This window comes from Pezoporus flaviventris, unplaced genomic scaffold (genome assembly GCF_033815535.1).
Source record: "Pezoporus flaviventris isolate CSIRO_AGI_PZ_B2104156 unplaced genomic scaffold, CSIRO_AGI_Pfla_v1 ptg000007l, whole genome shotgun sequence".
NCBI classification, from domain to species: Eukaryota; Metazoa; Chordata; class Aves; order Psittaciformes; family Psittacidae; genus Pezoporus; species Pezoporus flaviventris.
Genome location: NW_026892555.1, coordinates 13,835,663 through 13,848,151, shown reverse-complemented (window position 1 = coordinate 13,848,151; position 12,489 = coordinate 13,835,663). Strand labels below are relative to the sequence as shown.

The window sequence follows — 12,489 nt, the reverse complement described above, 5'->3', positions numbered from 1 at the left end:
ATCTGTTTCTCTGCTGCTGTGCCTCCATTCTCTGTCTTCTTTAGCCAGGCTGGAAACACAGTTGCACTTCCACCCTCAGCTTTTCCCATACCCAATTAGACTTCCAAACATTCATTCCTGGCCAGTATTCCTCATACTGTCTTTATTATCAGATTTAGTATCCACTGTAGTAACCTTCACTGATGCTCTTTCTTAGCCAAACCTGAGAACTCCTTCCAATTCAGACTCCCCTTAATGCAGTCCTCAGGACCACTGTCACATTGCCACATCTTCTTGCTTTCCACCTTATCTTTTGGTGAGCGTGTGCTCTGCTTTCTACTTTTACCTCAAAGACTGTTCTCTTCAGCACCTCCTCTGGTAGATCCTCCCACTCCCTCTCCACTATCTGTTGGCACCCTTCAAACTTTCACTCTCAGTCCTCCTCCTTTTATCTTTATAGTCTCTATTTGGACTAACTCATCCTCCCCAACAGTGTTACTTACAACTCTTTTTTTGTTCTGATGTGCATTTCTGCCTCTGACATACCTTCTTCAGGTGTTACCTTGCTCATGTCTAACTCTCTTCAGATGAGACACCATAGCTGTCCCAAGGATGCTCTTTATTTTCCTTTTTTACTCAGAATTTTACTGTCCTTGATTTCTCATTCTGCCTTTGTCTCTGCATCTATACACTTATTAAATAAAATAATTTTAGTCCAGACAAGCCTACCCATTACAACTTATCTTCATTGCTAAAATACTTGTCCATTTCTGATCCCATTTCTGAGCATCTTTTTGCTGTTATCTAAAACAAATTTGCTAAACTCATCTTCACCTTCTCTTTTATAACCATGCCTTCTGCCAATCTGAATCATTTCACCTGCTTCATGATTCTGAACGTGTAATCCTTTTGAAAACCTTGGATAATCTATCCCTCCAATAATATGTTTGTTTTTTTTTTTTACTCCTGGGGTCTTCATTTCAATTTCTTTCCATTTGGTTCCTTACCATCTGGGGAGGAGTGAACATTCCTGTTTCTTCATTCTACCTCTGACACTGGCAGGCAGATTAATGCAATTAATGCTATCATGGTGCTCACACCTAACACCAGCACATAAGTACTAGAGGGATCACAAATATATGCAATGGGGTGAGGCTTCTGAACTGAACTTATTAAGTCCCATTGATTTAACATTGATTTATTTACACTGCTTTCCAAAAAACTCCTGTTGGTGCTGGTGACCTCCAAAAATATACTGTTGTCTCAGCCAGGGAAATAAAGAGCAGGAAGGTAACAGGGAGATAAAAAGCAAGAAGGTAATAGGGAGACTGGGTTTTTCTGTTCCCTATATGAATTGTGTTGGATGAAAGAATAGTCTTATTCCCTCGTGAGACAAAGTACGCACAATGCTGCAGAAGCCAGCTGGGAACATTAAAGTAGTGCAGCTGGAACACGTAGCCAGCATTTTAGCCCTGAAATAAGCAGTGGGAGAAGTAATGTCTTTGTCTTTTTATGTACTGTTTTATAAGATTGTCCTTTGTTCTATCTTACAGCAATAATGTTCATGGCATTCCAGCAAAAATTCCTTTTGCAGTGATTAAAACGCCGAGGTGTTTACTCTCAAATTCTGTGTTGCAGCCCTTTTTTTTTTTTTTTTCTCTTGAGCACCAATCTTTAAAAAGATGTGTCAACAAAGCTCAGTGGTACTGCCTTAATTCTGTCTCCCATTCTAAGGGATCAAGGTGGTGCAATGTCCTCCTACAGACAAAGCTTCAACTGCATTTTTAAAGACTTTGTGAACTGGTAGGTATCACCCTGGCAGCCTTGGAGAATGAAGTTCAGGTTTTCAACACAGAATATATTCAGTGCAGATTCCATGACATTTTCTTACTCACTCTGACCTGCAAATGCTGCTACCAGAGGCTAATGCAATAGTTAGCGGATTTGCTGCTGAGTTTGCAAACCAGGCTGTCAACTGTACATCACAACTCTGTATCAAAAAACTGTGATTGGTATTGTGATATACACTTGTAAAATACAGTTTTGTGATATAGACACCAGTATGCTTTAAACTAGAGAGCATTAAAACCGTTGGACCCACTTCTTGTAGGACATCAAGTAGCCATAAGATGATTTCCATTAACAGTTACTCTGTTCTGGAATTTAATTGAGGTACTTCAGTGGAAGAACGCTGTTACGTGAGATCTCTGGTTGTATGATCTCTATATCCTCAACTTCATTAATTTTCTTGTACCTTTAGATGTTTCCAAGATCATATTTGATTTGCTTACGGGACTGTGTTGATGCAGTGTAAGTGGATTATTCATATATTTTCCTAACTTGTAACTAAACAACTATATAAAATGATGGTGAAAGAAGAACTCCATAATGCATTATTAGCAATACACCTGTCATCTACCAGCATGTGATAATTAAAATACTTTTCTCTCACTTTTGGAGGGAAAAAAACCTTCTATGTTGAAGGATTTACGTTAAAAATTCAAATGGTTGTTTCCTGTTCTGTGACTGTAACATGCTTTAGTACAACCCAGCAGGATGACAGCCCATCGAAAATCCATAGAGTGAGAATAATCAGCTATTCAGGTTTACTGGAAAATGGACAATGGAAACTGTTAACATTCAGTATAAAAAGTTCACTCAACTTTTGAATTTATCATATGCACAAATGTTAATCACGTTTTTAAGTGCCCAAACTCTGCAAATTTTAAGAGCACAAAAGGAACTATTGTAACCTGTGAGACACTTGTCCTTTTCTTAGACTTTTCTTTGGCAGCCTCGGTAAGTGAGTGCTGACAGGAAGGCTGACAACACAAGTGCATTTCTGATGAAAAACACCGAGGACAGGATGAACGGTCAAACCTTCAAGAAAAGAATGGGGCCTTTTTGTTGTGGAAATGAAGCTGCGATAATGTTCCCAGACTATGAACTGCCAGTCTGGAATGACAAAAACCATAGGAGCTTTTTCAAATTCTTTATCAATGTCAGCAGATTTTTTTTTTTTTCTTCTTCCTGTTGGGGTTTTAGCTAAGAAAAATGTGAAAATTTATGTGAAGATTTTGTTTTTGTATATAGCTCTTAGCAACAGGGCTGGAGAACATAAAGGCAAACATTTTATTGTCCATTCAGGAGCTGATTAATACTGCTAATGGGAGAAAAATTCTGTGAGTCATTTTGTTTCCAGAAATTAAACCAGATTAAAAAGGGGTTAGTGTCTGTAGAAAGTTATCAGTGGACAGGAATACTTAGTAATCTTTACATGACTACTCTCTTGCATCTGCTTTACTCACCGAATGAAAGAGGCAGAACAGCCTGTAGCACAGTCTGTCTAAGGGTCTTGGTCATATAATGCCACAGGTATTGTTAATGTACGTATTACACTTCTATTAGCACCTGGATGTCATGAGGGACCTCAGTGAGCCCAGGATAACTGGGATATGTTGCTGGCCTCTCCTTCTCTGCCTCTTTAAAAGCCTTCCTCTCTCCTGCCTCTGCATCATCCCTTCCTCCCCATCCCCTGCCAGGACAGTATGGCATCTTCTTTGCATTGCCTCCTTGTCTCCATGGGGGAAAAAAATGTAATTTTTCCAGGTAGAGGAAACACTCAGGGGGAGATACAGGCTACCACCAATATTTATTGAAACCCAGTTTATAAATCAAGCTATTATGAACAATAGAATCAAGCTGTTAGTATTAATAGCAGGTAATTTGGTACCATCTGTTCAATTATCCCCCTCAATCCTTCATTTTAACCATGTTGAGTAGCAGTGGGGAGGCCAATCCTGGATGTTTACTGAGAAGCAGAGAACCATACTGATACACCAGTGTCTTTTAGGAAGGTCTTCAGAAGTCCCTTCCTTTCCCAGGCATATATAACCCCTGTAGCCTATGGTCTGTGTTTGCATGTAGCAGCTGCCATCTTCATTGGCTGTGGTCTGAGTTACAGAACCTGGGGTTCATGCTCTTGTGTGCTGATGGCCATGGACACATTCTGAGGACTCTGCTGTTCTGAATTTATCAGCTGTCTTAGATTAAAAAGGACCACAAGTTTCCAGAGCTTATCAGCTTTTGGGAGACTTTCACACACTACCTCTCCATGTGTACTTTTGCTGTTTTCTAGTTAACTGTTTCTGTTGCATACAGGTGTGCGTCTACAAAACCCATTCACACAAATTCACCAAGAAGAGGGGGTTGTGTCAGGATCAATAAATAGTTAAACAGCCCTTCTTCTGTCCCCTGCAGCATGAGGTGGACTCTCTCTTCATACCATCCCTGTAGAATATTCCTATATAGAGGTAAGTCTATGCTGTGTATTGCATTCGAGTTAGCTCAAGCACCAAAAGCATCTCCACCATGTCTTCATGGACCTTTGTGCATCTCAGAGAAGCCTGGTGACTTCACTTGTACAAATGTTGTCTTTAATGAGACATATTATTTAAAGCCAGCACAGATGTGTATCTTGCACTGCTACTGTCACTGTGCACGTACAGCCAGATAGAGCATTTGCCCTGAAGGCCACAGAATTATAGCCAGTATATAGTAAAGACAAATAGGAAAAAGCATATAGAAAAGGGCCAAAATATACTGAAGGTCTCCTAACCTGGCCTTCAACATGACCCTACAGATTATGCTACAGTGAATCAAACCTCCCCATTTTCTTAATATTCTGATTATTGCCTTTTTTTTCCCCTTAAGAGATTAAAACAGACCCACAAGATATAATGAACAAGTCAATGACAGATCCAGGCAAAGAGCCCAGAAATGCCTCGTGCCCAGTTGCCTGCCCTATGCATTAAAAATTCTTTATTATTTTTTGTTTCTTTTCTGCCAAAAACTACTCTTAAGTTCAGCATAACAGAAACTTCATTACTAAAAAACTTGTGGCTCAGTTCAGCTGAGGCAAGGCACAGTCCCTACACAGAAGGTCTGAATTTGGTCTTTCCCCTTCCCTTTGACGGATTCTTGTCCAGAAAGGCAGCATACCTCCACCCCATGAAATACATGAACCACAGATTTTTCAGCACTAATTATACAACCAGTTTTACTGGGTCTACTGAGGCACCCTCCATCCCTGCAGGTGTTTTGAAGACAAGATCAAGTCCCTTAGCAGTCAACAGGATGGAAATGTAACTAATTTGCACTTGCCAATTAAAGGATGAACTAGCTCTTCAGGCATTTTTTCACTAGAGATGGCCAAGAATTGGTAAAAAATGTATTATATTAGTAACTTTACACAAGCTTTGCAGGTATGGTAAGGCAAAAGATCGACAATACCCATAGGAAACAGAAAAGCAGTTCTTCCAAACTCTAACAATGCACAATCATCTGTGAATCTGTTGCATGGGGATTAAAATGAACAGTGTAACAAACCCCTCTGTTTTCCTGTCTCTGCCTATGAATAGTCATATTTTTCACTCATATCTGTATTTGTAATATTTTTGACTTAATCATCAGGCAATATATATGCAAGGAAGATAAAGCACAATTTCTGCTCACTGACCTTCCAGTCCTTTACCATATAAATTGTTTATCAAAACCTGTGGAATATTTTCTTATCTCCTGTCATCAGAAATTTCACGCTTCCTATGGGACTTGGTAGGATGTTTAATATAGACACTGCGTGGTGTGCTGATTGATGGGACACATTGCAACCCCAACAGCTTTCTGTGATTTAAAATGAAACAAACCACAGAAAAAACCAACAACCACACAACACTTCAGAAGCACGTGGGTTTGGAGCTATGATTCCCACCCGTGATGGCCTGGGCTCCCCTGGGGCTGGTTTCAGTACAGGGAGGAGGAATGGATAAGATTCCTCCCCAGACACCAAAGAGCAGGTCCCCATCCCTCTCCCTCAGGGCCAGAGCTCCAACCCCTTAATGCTTCTGCTCAATCCTTCACATGTATTATGCAGAGGCAAGATGAGAGTGGAGAGATTCTGCAAATGTTGGTCTCCAGGGCTGCATTCTGGTGTGGTATAAAAACTATCCAAGGCAAGCTGTAAATGAGGGAGGCTGAAGGCTGGAAACAAACTGCAGGAGTGCTGTGTTTTGCATCAGCAGTCTTGAGTAAAATTAATCCTTGTGGAGCCTTGTTATAATGCATCAGTATGGCTTCTCTTACCCATATATTTTATTTAGAAGTAGTTCAGGTATCTGCACAGTCCCACAGTGAGCAGTGCTGGTTTGTGCTGTGAGACCACACATATCTACCTGGGCTGCTTCAGTTAATGTAAGGGAGGGGTGGATTTAGCAGCAGATGAAGTCTGAGCAGAGCTGGGGCATCCCCACTGATTCTGTAGTTAGTTTAAGCTAAAATTTAAGTTTTGCCCATCTTGTACTGGAAACAATTATTATCAGGTGCTGTTTTGACTTCAAGGTAGCTGAGCTGTTAAGAAAAGCTTAATCATAGCCAGCAGATGCAGTGAGAAAAATGTTGAAATTCCAAGAATTCATTTAAGCTAAATCCCATCATTCTGGCAATCATCTTACACATTTAAGCTAATTGATGAGTTTATCACAGTACTGGTGAGCTAGGCAGAGGCCAGCTATGGTGAAAAACTACTGTCCAGGCACAGAGAGAGGTTTGATTAAAGTGGAAGCAGCTGAGGCAGGAGCTCCTGTGCTAGTGCTGCTTCCAGGTTTCAGCTCCTCTTCCAAGCAAAAGCCCTGGGTCCTCCCCATCATGGCAGATCAAGCTGAGTTTGGCATGGTACATGCTGCAGAGAGGGATTTTCGGGGTGCAAACTCCAGCACAGTGCATGGGGAGGGCCCTGTGAATAGTTCTGAACGTGCCACAGGGGACTGACTCTGTCTTTTCTGTCGGCCTGAAGCGCAGTGTCCAGAGGCAGCTCGCCTTGGAAGGAAGAATCATGGTGTAAGAAGGTTGCCTCTACTGGTGTCCGTAACTGGAACTCTCCACTAGGCAATACTGTTCATGCTTATGTCATTAATTCTATGTTTAAGAATCTACTCCATGCAAAACATAGGAAGTAACTAACACTGACCCTTTGAAATCCAGGTTTCTTCAGTAGTGATTCCACTGTGTCAGTCAATGCTATATCTCTGGTGTATCTCTCTGAAGCTTCCTTTTAACATCATTCTGAGAAATTGAAATGTCCATAGCATTATTGTATTTAAGAAAATAATTTACATCTAATTTGAAGCAATTATTTGAAGAAAAGTTCTAATAAGTTATAGACTCCAGTTATACATTAATAATATTCAATATATCAAAATACTGAGTGTTTTATACTCTGTCATAAAGAAGTATAGTCAAGTAGCATCCCTTTTTGCAGTCAATTTCATAAATCTACATCAGAGAAAAGTGCATTCCTAGTCCAATTAAATGTATGTAATTAAATACTTACATACAACTTACGACTTTGGGTTATAGAATTGTTAAGAGTTAATCCAAAACTGGGATTGTATTTCCAGTACATATATTTTATTCATTGTGCCTACAAATACTGTATACTTTCGAAAGTTAAGATGGAGAAACAAAGAACATATAATTTAGGAAAAAACAAAATCAGAACTATTTAGCCCTTAAAAGGTAGAGCTATAATTTGATTTCCCTGATTATGGTATATATGATACAGTCTCACAAATTGATGTTCTTAGTGTTACCAGCAGGTCAAGGTGATCCTTCCTTTCTGCTTGAAGCTGGTGAGGCCACACCTGCAGTGTGCTGGGCTCCCCAGTACAAGAGAGACATGGGCATACTGGAGACAGTCCAATGAAAGGCCATGAAGATGATCAAAGGTCTGGAGCATCTCTCCTGTAAGAAAGGCTGAAACAGCTGGAACTGTTTAGACTGGAGAAGAGAAGGGGGATCTCATCAGCGTATACAAATACCTGAACAGGGGGTGCAGACAGGAGAGAGCCAGGTCCCTTTCTGTGGTGTCCAGTGACAGGACCAGAGGCAATGGGCACAAACTGAAACACAGGAGGCTCCCTCCAGACATGAAGAAACACTTCTTCACTGTGAGGGTAAAACAGCAGTGGCACAGGTTGCCCAGGGAGTTGCCAGAGTCTCCCACCTTGGAGATATTAAAAAAAACCCCATAGTTACAGAATGTTTTCGGTTGGAATAGTCCTTAGAGCTCATCCAGCTCCAACCCCCTGCTATGGGCAGGGACACGATCCACTAGACCGGGTTGCTCAAAGCTCCATCCATCCTGGGGTTGAGCACTGCCAGGGATGGGGCAGCCACAGCTTCTCTGGGAAGGTTTTGACCAACATCTGAACATGGTACTGTGCAATTGGCCATAGGTTGCCCTGCTTGAGAAAAGGGGTTGGATGAGTTGACTCCCACGCATTCCTTCCATTCTGTGGTTCTGTAAAAGGGACAGGAGCTGAATCAGTCATTCCTGTGTTCCCAAAGAGCTAAAATAAATGTTCCCCCTGTTCTTCTTGCAGACATATGCTAATCACTGTTGGGTCTTCTCACTGATGAAAGTGGTGGTCAGTTCAGGTAACCATCATGTGTTCATGAAGCTACAGCCTTCCAGATTACAGTCATTGTTGCTCATGTCATCTACATCAAACCCACTTGCAGGGGAGCACTTCAAGATAAGAGGGATGGCACAGTTAGAGCTCATTAGTCCAGGACATCTCTCCCCAGGTGACAATTTACAAGGAGCAACTTTAATCTTCATATTCCCTAACTTGGAATACTCAGTCTTGCAGGCAATTTACACTTTAAAAATCTCTTAAAAAATAATGACATTATTTTAATTCCATTTAGTAGATCCACAAAGGACAGTCAGTAGCACTGATAGACTGTAAGTTACACAGCCTAGACTTCACTGGATGAGTTCAAGAATTAACTGGTAACACTTAGACCAGCTGCTTGGCAAAGATTTGAAGGACACCTTGGGGGTTGCTGAGATCAGAGTGTTAATCATGATCTGGATTACTGTAATGTGGATCATGTAATGTAGATCATGAGCTGTGGGTTCAGTTCTTGGTTCTGGACGTGAATCTTACTCTGATTTTCACAGATGGGCATGCAGTGCGTTTGGAGTGCTAAGTCAGCAATTTAGCAACGTGGACTGATTTCTATTGGAATATACAGTACTGAGTCAACTCGTTCCAGCAGAGCAGTAACAAAGCTGGCTTCTGCAGTTCTGCACTGGCTCTCTGTGGACCACCCAGGAGCAATGTGGGCTGGCAAAAACCAGGAGGCCAGGACAGAGGGAGGAGGATTTGGGTTAGGAATCGCAGGGAAGTGCACTTTGCACTGGACCAGCTGAGAATCAGAGAAACAAATTCCTTGGAGCTAAGAAGGTTTCCCCTCTGCCCACAATTTAACTGCTTATTTTCTCTTGTCAGAGGGTGATTTCTGCAGTGAACATTCACTGAGTTACGAATCTTTTCCTGACAGTGTGCTTGCCACACCCGGTATTTATAAGTTGCTTTAGAGGGGTCAAAGCATGCTCAGCACAGATGGGATGCCCAGTGATATTTTCAGCAAGTATCTATTAAATTCTGCCAATCATAATGTGTACAAATACCTTATATATATAAATAGTTATATTTATTGTATTTACATATAAATATATAAAAATGTAGATATAGAAAATGTATATAGAATACATGCGAAAAAGATATGTGTTTTAGAATCTTGTCATTTGCCCAGAATAGGTTTTTTCTCCATGGGCACAGCACAGATTTTGCTAAGTTGCCTTTCCCTACTGCTATATGTAAATATAAAAAGCACACTAAAAAAGCACCTAAAGTATTAGTTCAAGCTCTTGCAAAGTTACTGACATTTTTCCCCTCCTGTACTTCTCAGAAACAGCTGAACTGGCTGTACCAACACCCCAAAATCAAAACAGAAACATAACCAGCTAGAGTAAAGGAGGAAAATAGGCCTAAATGGTTGTGTTTGGCAACATATAAACCACTGAAAGCAAGAACTTAATGGGAAAACATTAGACAGAATTATCAGGATCACCTATCACGATCCACTGATCATGTAATAGGGTTAAAATGAAAATTGATGTTGACTACAATGAAATCACATTATGGTTTCATTTTGCATTTATCGGAAACATCTGGGAATGCTGGAATTTGTTCATATTTTATGTCTCCTAACTCTTATACCTCCTCCTTGAAGTTTCTGAGACACTAATAGAAGTCGGCAACTTTTATCCTTGCAGCAGGACTCCTGCCTACACCTAAATCAACCTGAATTTACTAAGAAATTAAAGGCATGCAATAATCCCTAGGAAGTGTCCAGCATTTTCTGTGACATTTAATCCTCTTTTAACAGCTTTGCAAGATGTGGTAGTTATTGCTAATAAGAAAACATTAGAGAAAAAAGAGAATGATGGGAAAAAAACCTTTATAGGGACAAAATTTTCATAGAGGTTGAGGAATTAATTTTAAAAGTATACTTTTGACTTGATGAGTGGGCTGGAGGTGCTTTTAACCATAATGGTATCATTTAAGCTTAAAATGTCTCTCTAAATTGGGCTATACAAATAGTTAAATTATAATAGTCATTATATAAGTATGTAAGTAGCGAAGCAGACTTCTGGATCTCTATGCTTATTTTTCTCTGTATATTGGAAGGTACATGCAGTGAAATCTTACACTCCAGGATATATAAAATGAGCATAAAGGGTGCAATCTTGCAAGCTGCTGGGTACTATGTCTCTGTTCCATGCCATGTTAAAACAACTGTCTGTGGTTATACCCTGATGGGTCTTGAGTGACATGTTTATGGTTAGAAAGTGTGCTTAAGTGACTTTTGGCTTGATTCAGAGGGCACCGCTTTACAAGATTAAGTCTGCATTAATTTGCAGACTTGCATTTGATGGTATATTTCAGCTTTCAGACTGTTCCCTTTTTGATCCTAATTATTTTTGCTTCCTTTTCAAATTATTTAGGTAGCTAATAAATATACATCCAGCGGTTGCTTCTCCAGTGAAGGATTACTTTGGCTGCCCTGTAGCTAGCAAAGAATGCTATATCACTTGAAAATGCTATTTTTCTGATGAGTTTTATGGAAATTACTTTAATGTTTCCACCCAAATGTATCTATCTGTCCTTAAAGACCTATGGTGTAATTTAGTTTGATGGTTTTCGTCTGCTACTAAAAATCTTTTCCTCTGTACCTTTAGCTGAAGGTGTGCTCCCCGAGCCGTCAGCTTGCCAGAGCTCGACTGGATTTAAACAGGGAAATGCAGAGGCTGAGAAATGAAAATGAACTGTCAGCAGCTTTTGAATCCAAAGTGCTGAACATTGCTGTGAGCCCAGAATAATAAGCTGCATTTCAAGACACAGACCCCGTGGATGAATTATATGTTCCAGAGCTGGTTCTGAGAACAACACTGGGGATAAGCTGCATGAGATGCTTGATCCAATTTGGTAGCAGAACACATGGCATTGTTTGGAAGTTACAGAAATATTTTAGCGAGGGTGGAGGGGAAGTAATGTTTATATCAGAGTTTGCAGTTTCACCTGGGGAGAAGAGTTTGCTTTACAGAATAAATGGCTAAGAAGTATGTATGTATAGGAAGGGGGTTTTGTCTCCTTCTCCAGTTATTCCTCACTCATTTAGGTTTGTACAATTGTTAGTTCTCTAAGTGCCTGTGGATTCCCCTGGGGTGCGTGTCACTCCAGGTGTTCATTCATTTGAATGTTCTTTCCTGAAAATTAAATTTTTTAACTGTGCCTTGTATTTATTGCTTTGTAATTTGCCTTTTTTTTTTAAAAATACCCCAACAAACTATGATAGTACCATGCAGTGCTTTAACTTCCATTTCTACATTGAAATAGCTGAAGGATCTGAGGACATTTCATAAATGCAGACCTGTCTAGGCAGTAAAGATCAATGCATATAAAATGTATGTAACTGTAAAGTTTAACATCTAGGCATAAAAACCAATGTCTGAAGGCACAGGAGACGCTGAATTATTAACCCTTTTATTGCATGCAGGGCTTTTTAAGAGCTTCTGGCATGGGCAAATTTTATATTCAATTTGGTAAACGTGCTGAGGAAAAACCATATTGTATTCTTCAGGATAAAATCTATTAGAAACTCTGTACCAACTTCTCAGTTATTTCTTAGAGAGGGCAGCAAGGACAGGCAGGCAGTTTGGTGCCTGGAGTTTGTTCATGCTCTCATGCTTCTGGGATTCTTTTGCAGATCTTGGGGCTTTTGTAGAGGTCCAAGAAACCTGCATCTTCTGAGCCAGTACTGGGATTGATTGCGTGTCAGAAGAAAACTAAGTGAAAACAGGAAAACCAGGCAGGTCAAGACAAATTTGGGCAGAGCAGGGCAGGCAAACCTCTGTTCCAAGACCTGCAAACTCAGTGAATGCCCAGCATTGCCTCTGCAGGTGGCTGAAGGAGGCAGAGAAGCCAAAGCAATTCATGTTCTGCAATTGTTCTGCTTCTGTGTTGCCTCTGTAAATGAACGTAAGTTTTATCTCAGTCTGGCAATGGTAGGCTCAACTCAACTGCAGTTTTGATGGGAGAA

The 12,489-nt window shown here is 40.4% G+C and overlaps 1 long non-coding RNA gene across 1 annotated transcript in view; it reads left to right on the top strand.

The window, feature by feature from the left end:
* Positions 1 to 11,712, top strand: part of LOC133266556 (uncharacterized) — a 38,485-nt gene extending 26,773 nt beyond the window's left edge. Inside the window, exons 3-4 of the long non-coding RNA XR_009742441.1 lie at positions 4,141 to 4,292; positions 11,129 to 11,712. This is a non-coding gene — a long non-coding RNA (uncharacterized LOC133266556). The remainder of the gene's footprint in view (positions 1 to 4,140; positions 4,293 to 11,128) is intronic.
* Positions 11,713 to 12,489: the final 777 nt, after the last annotated feature.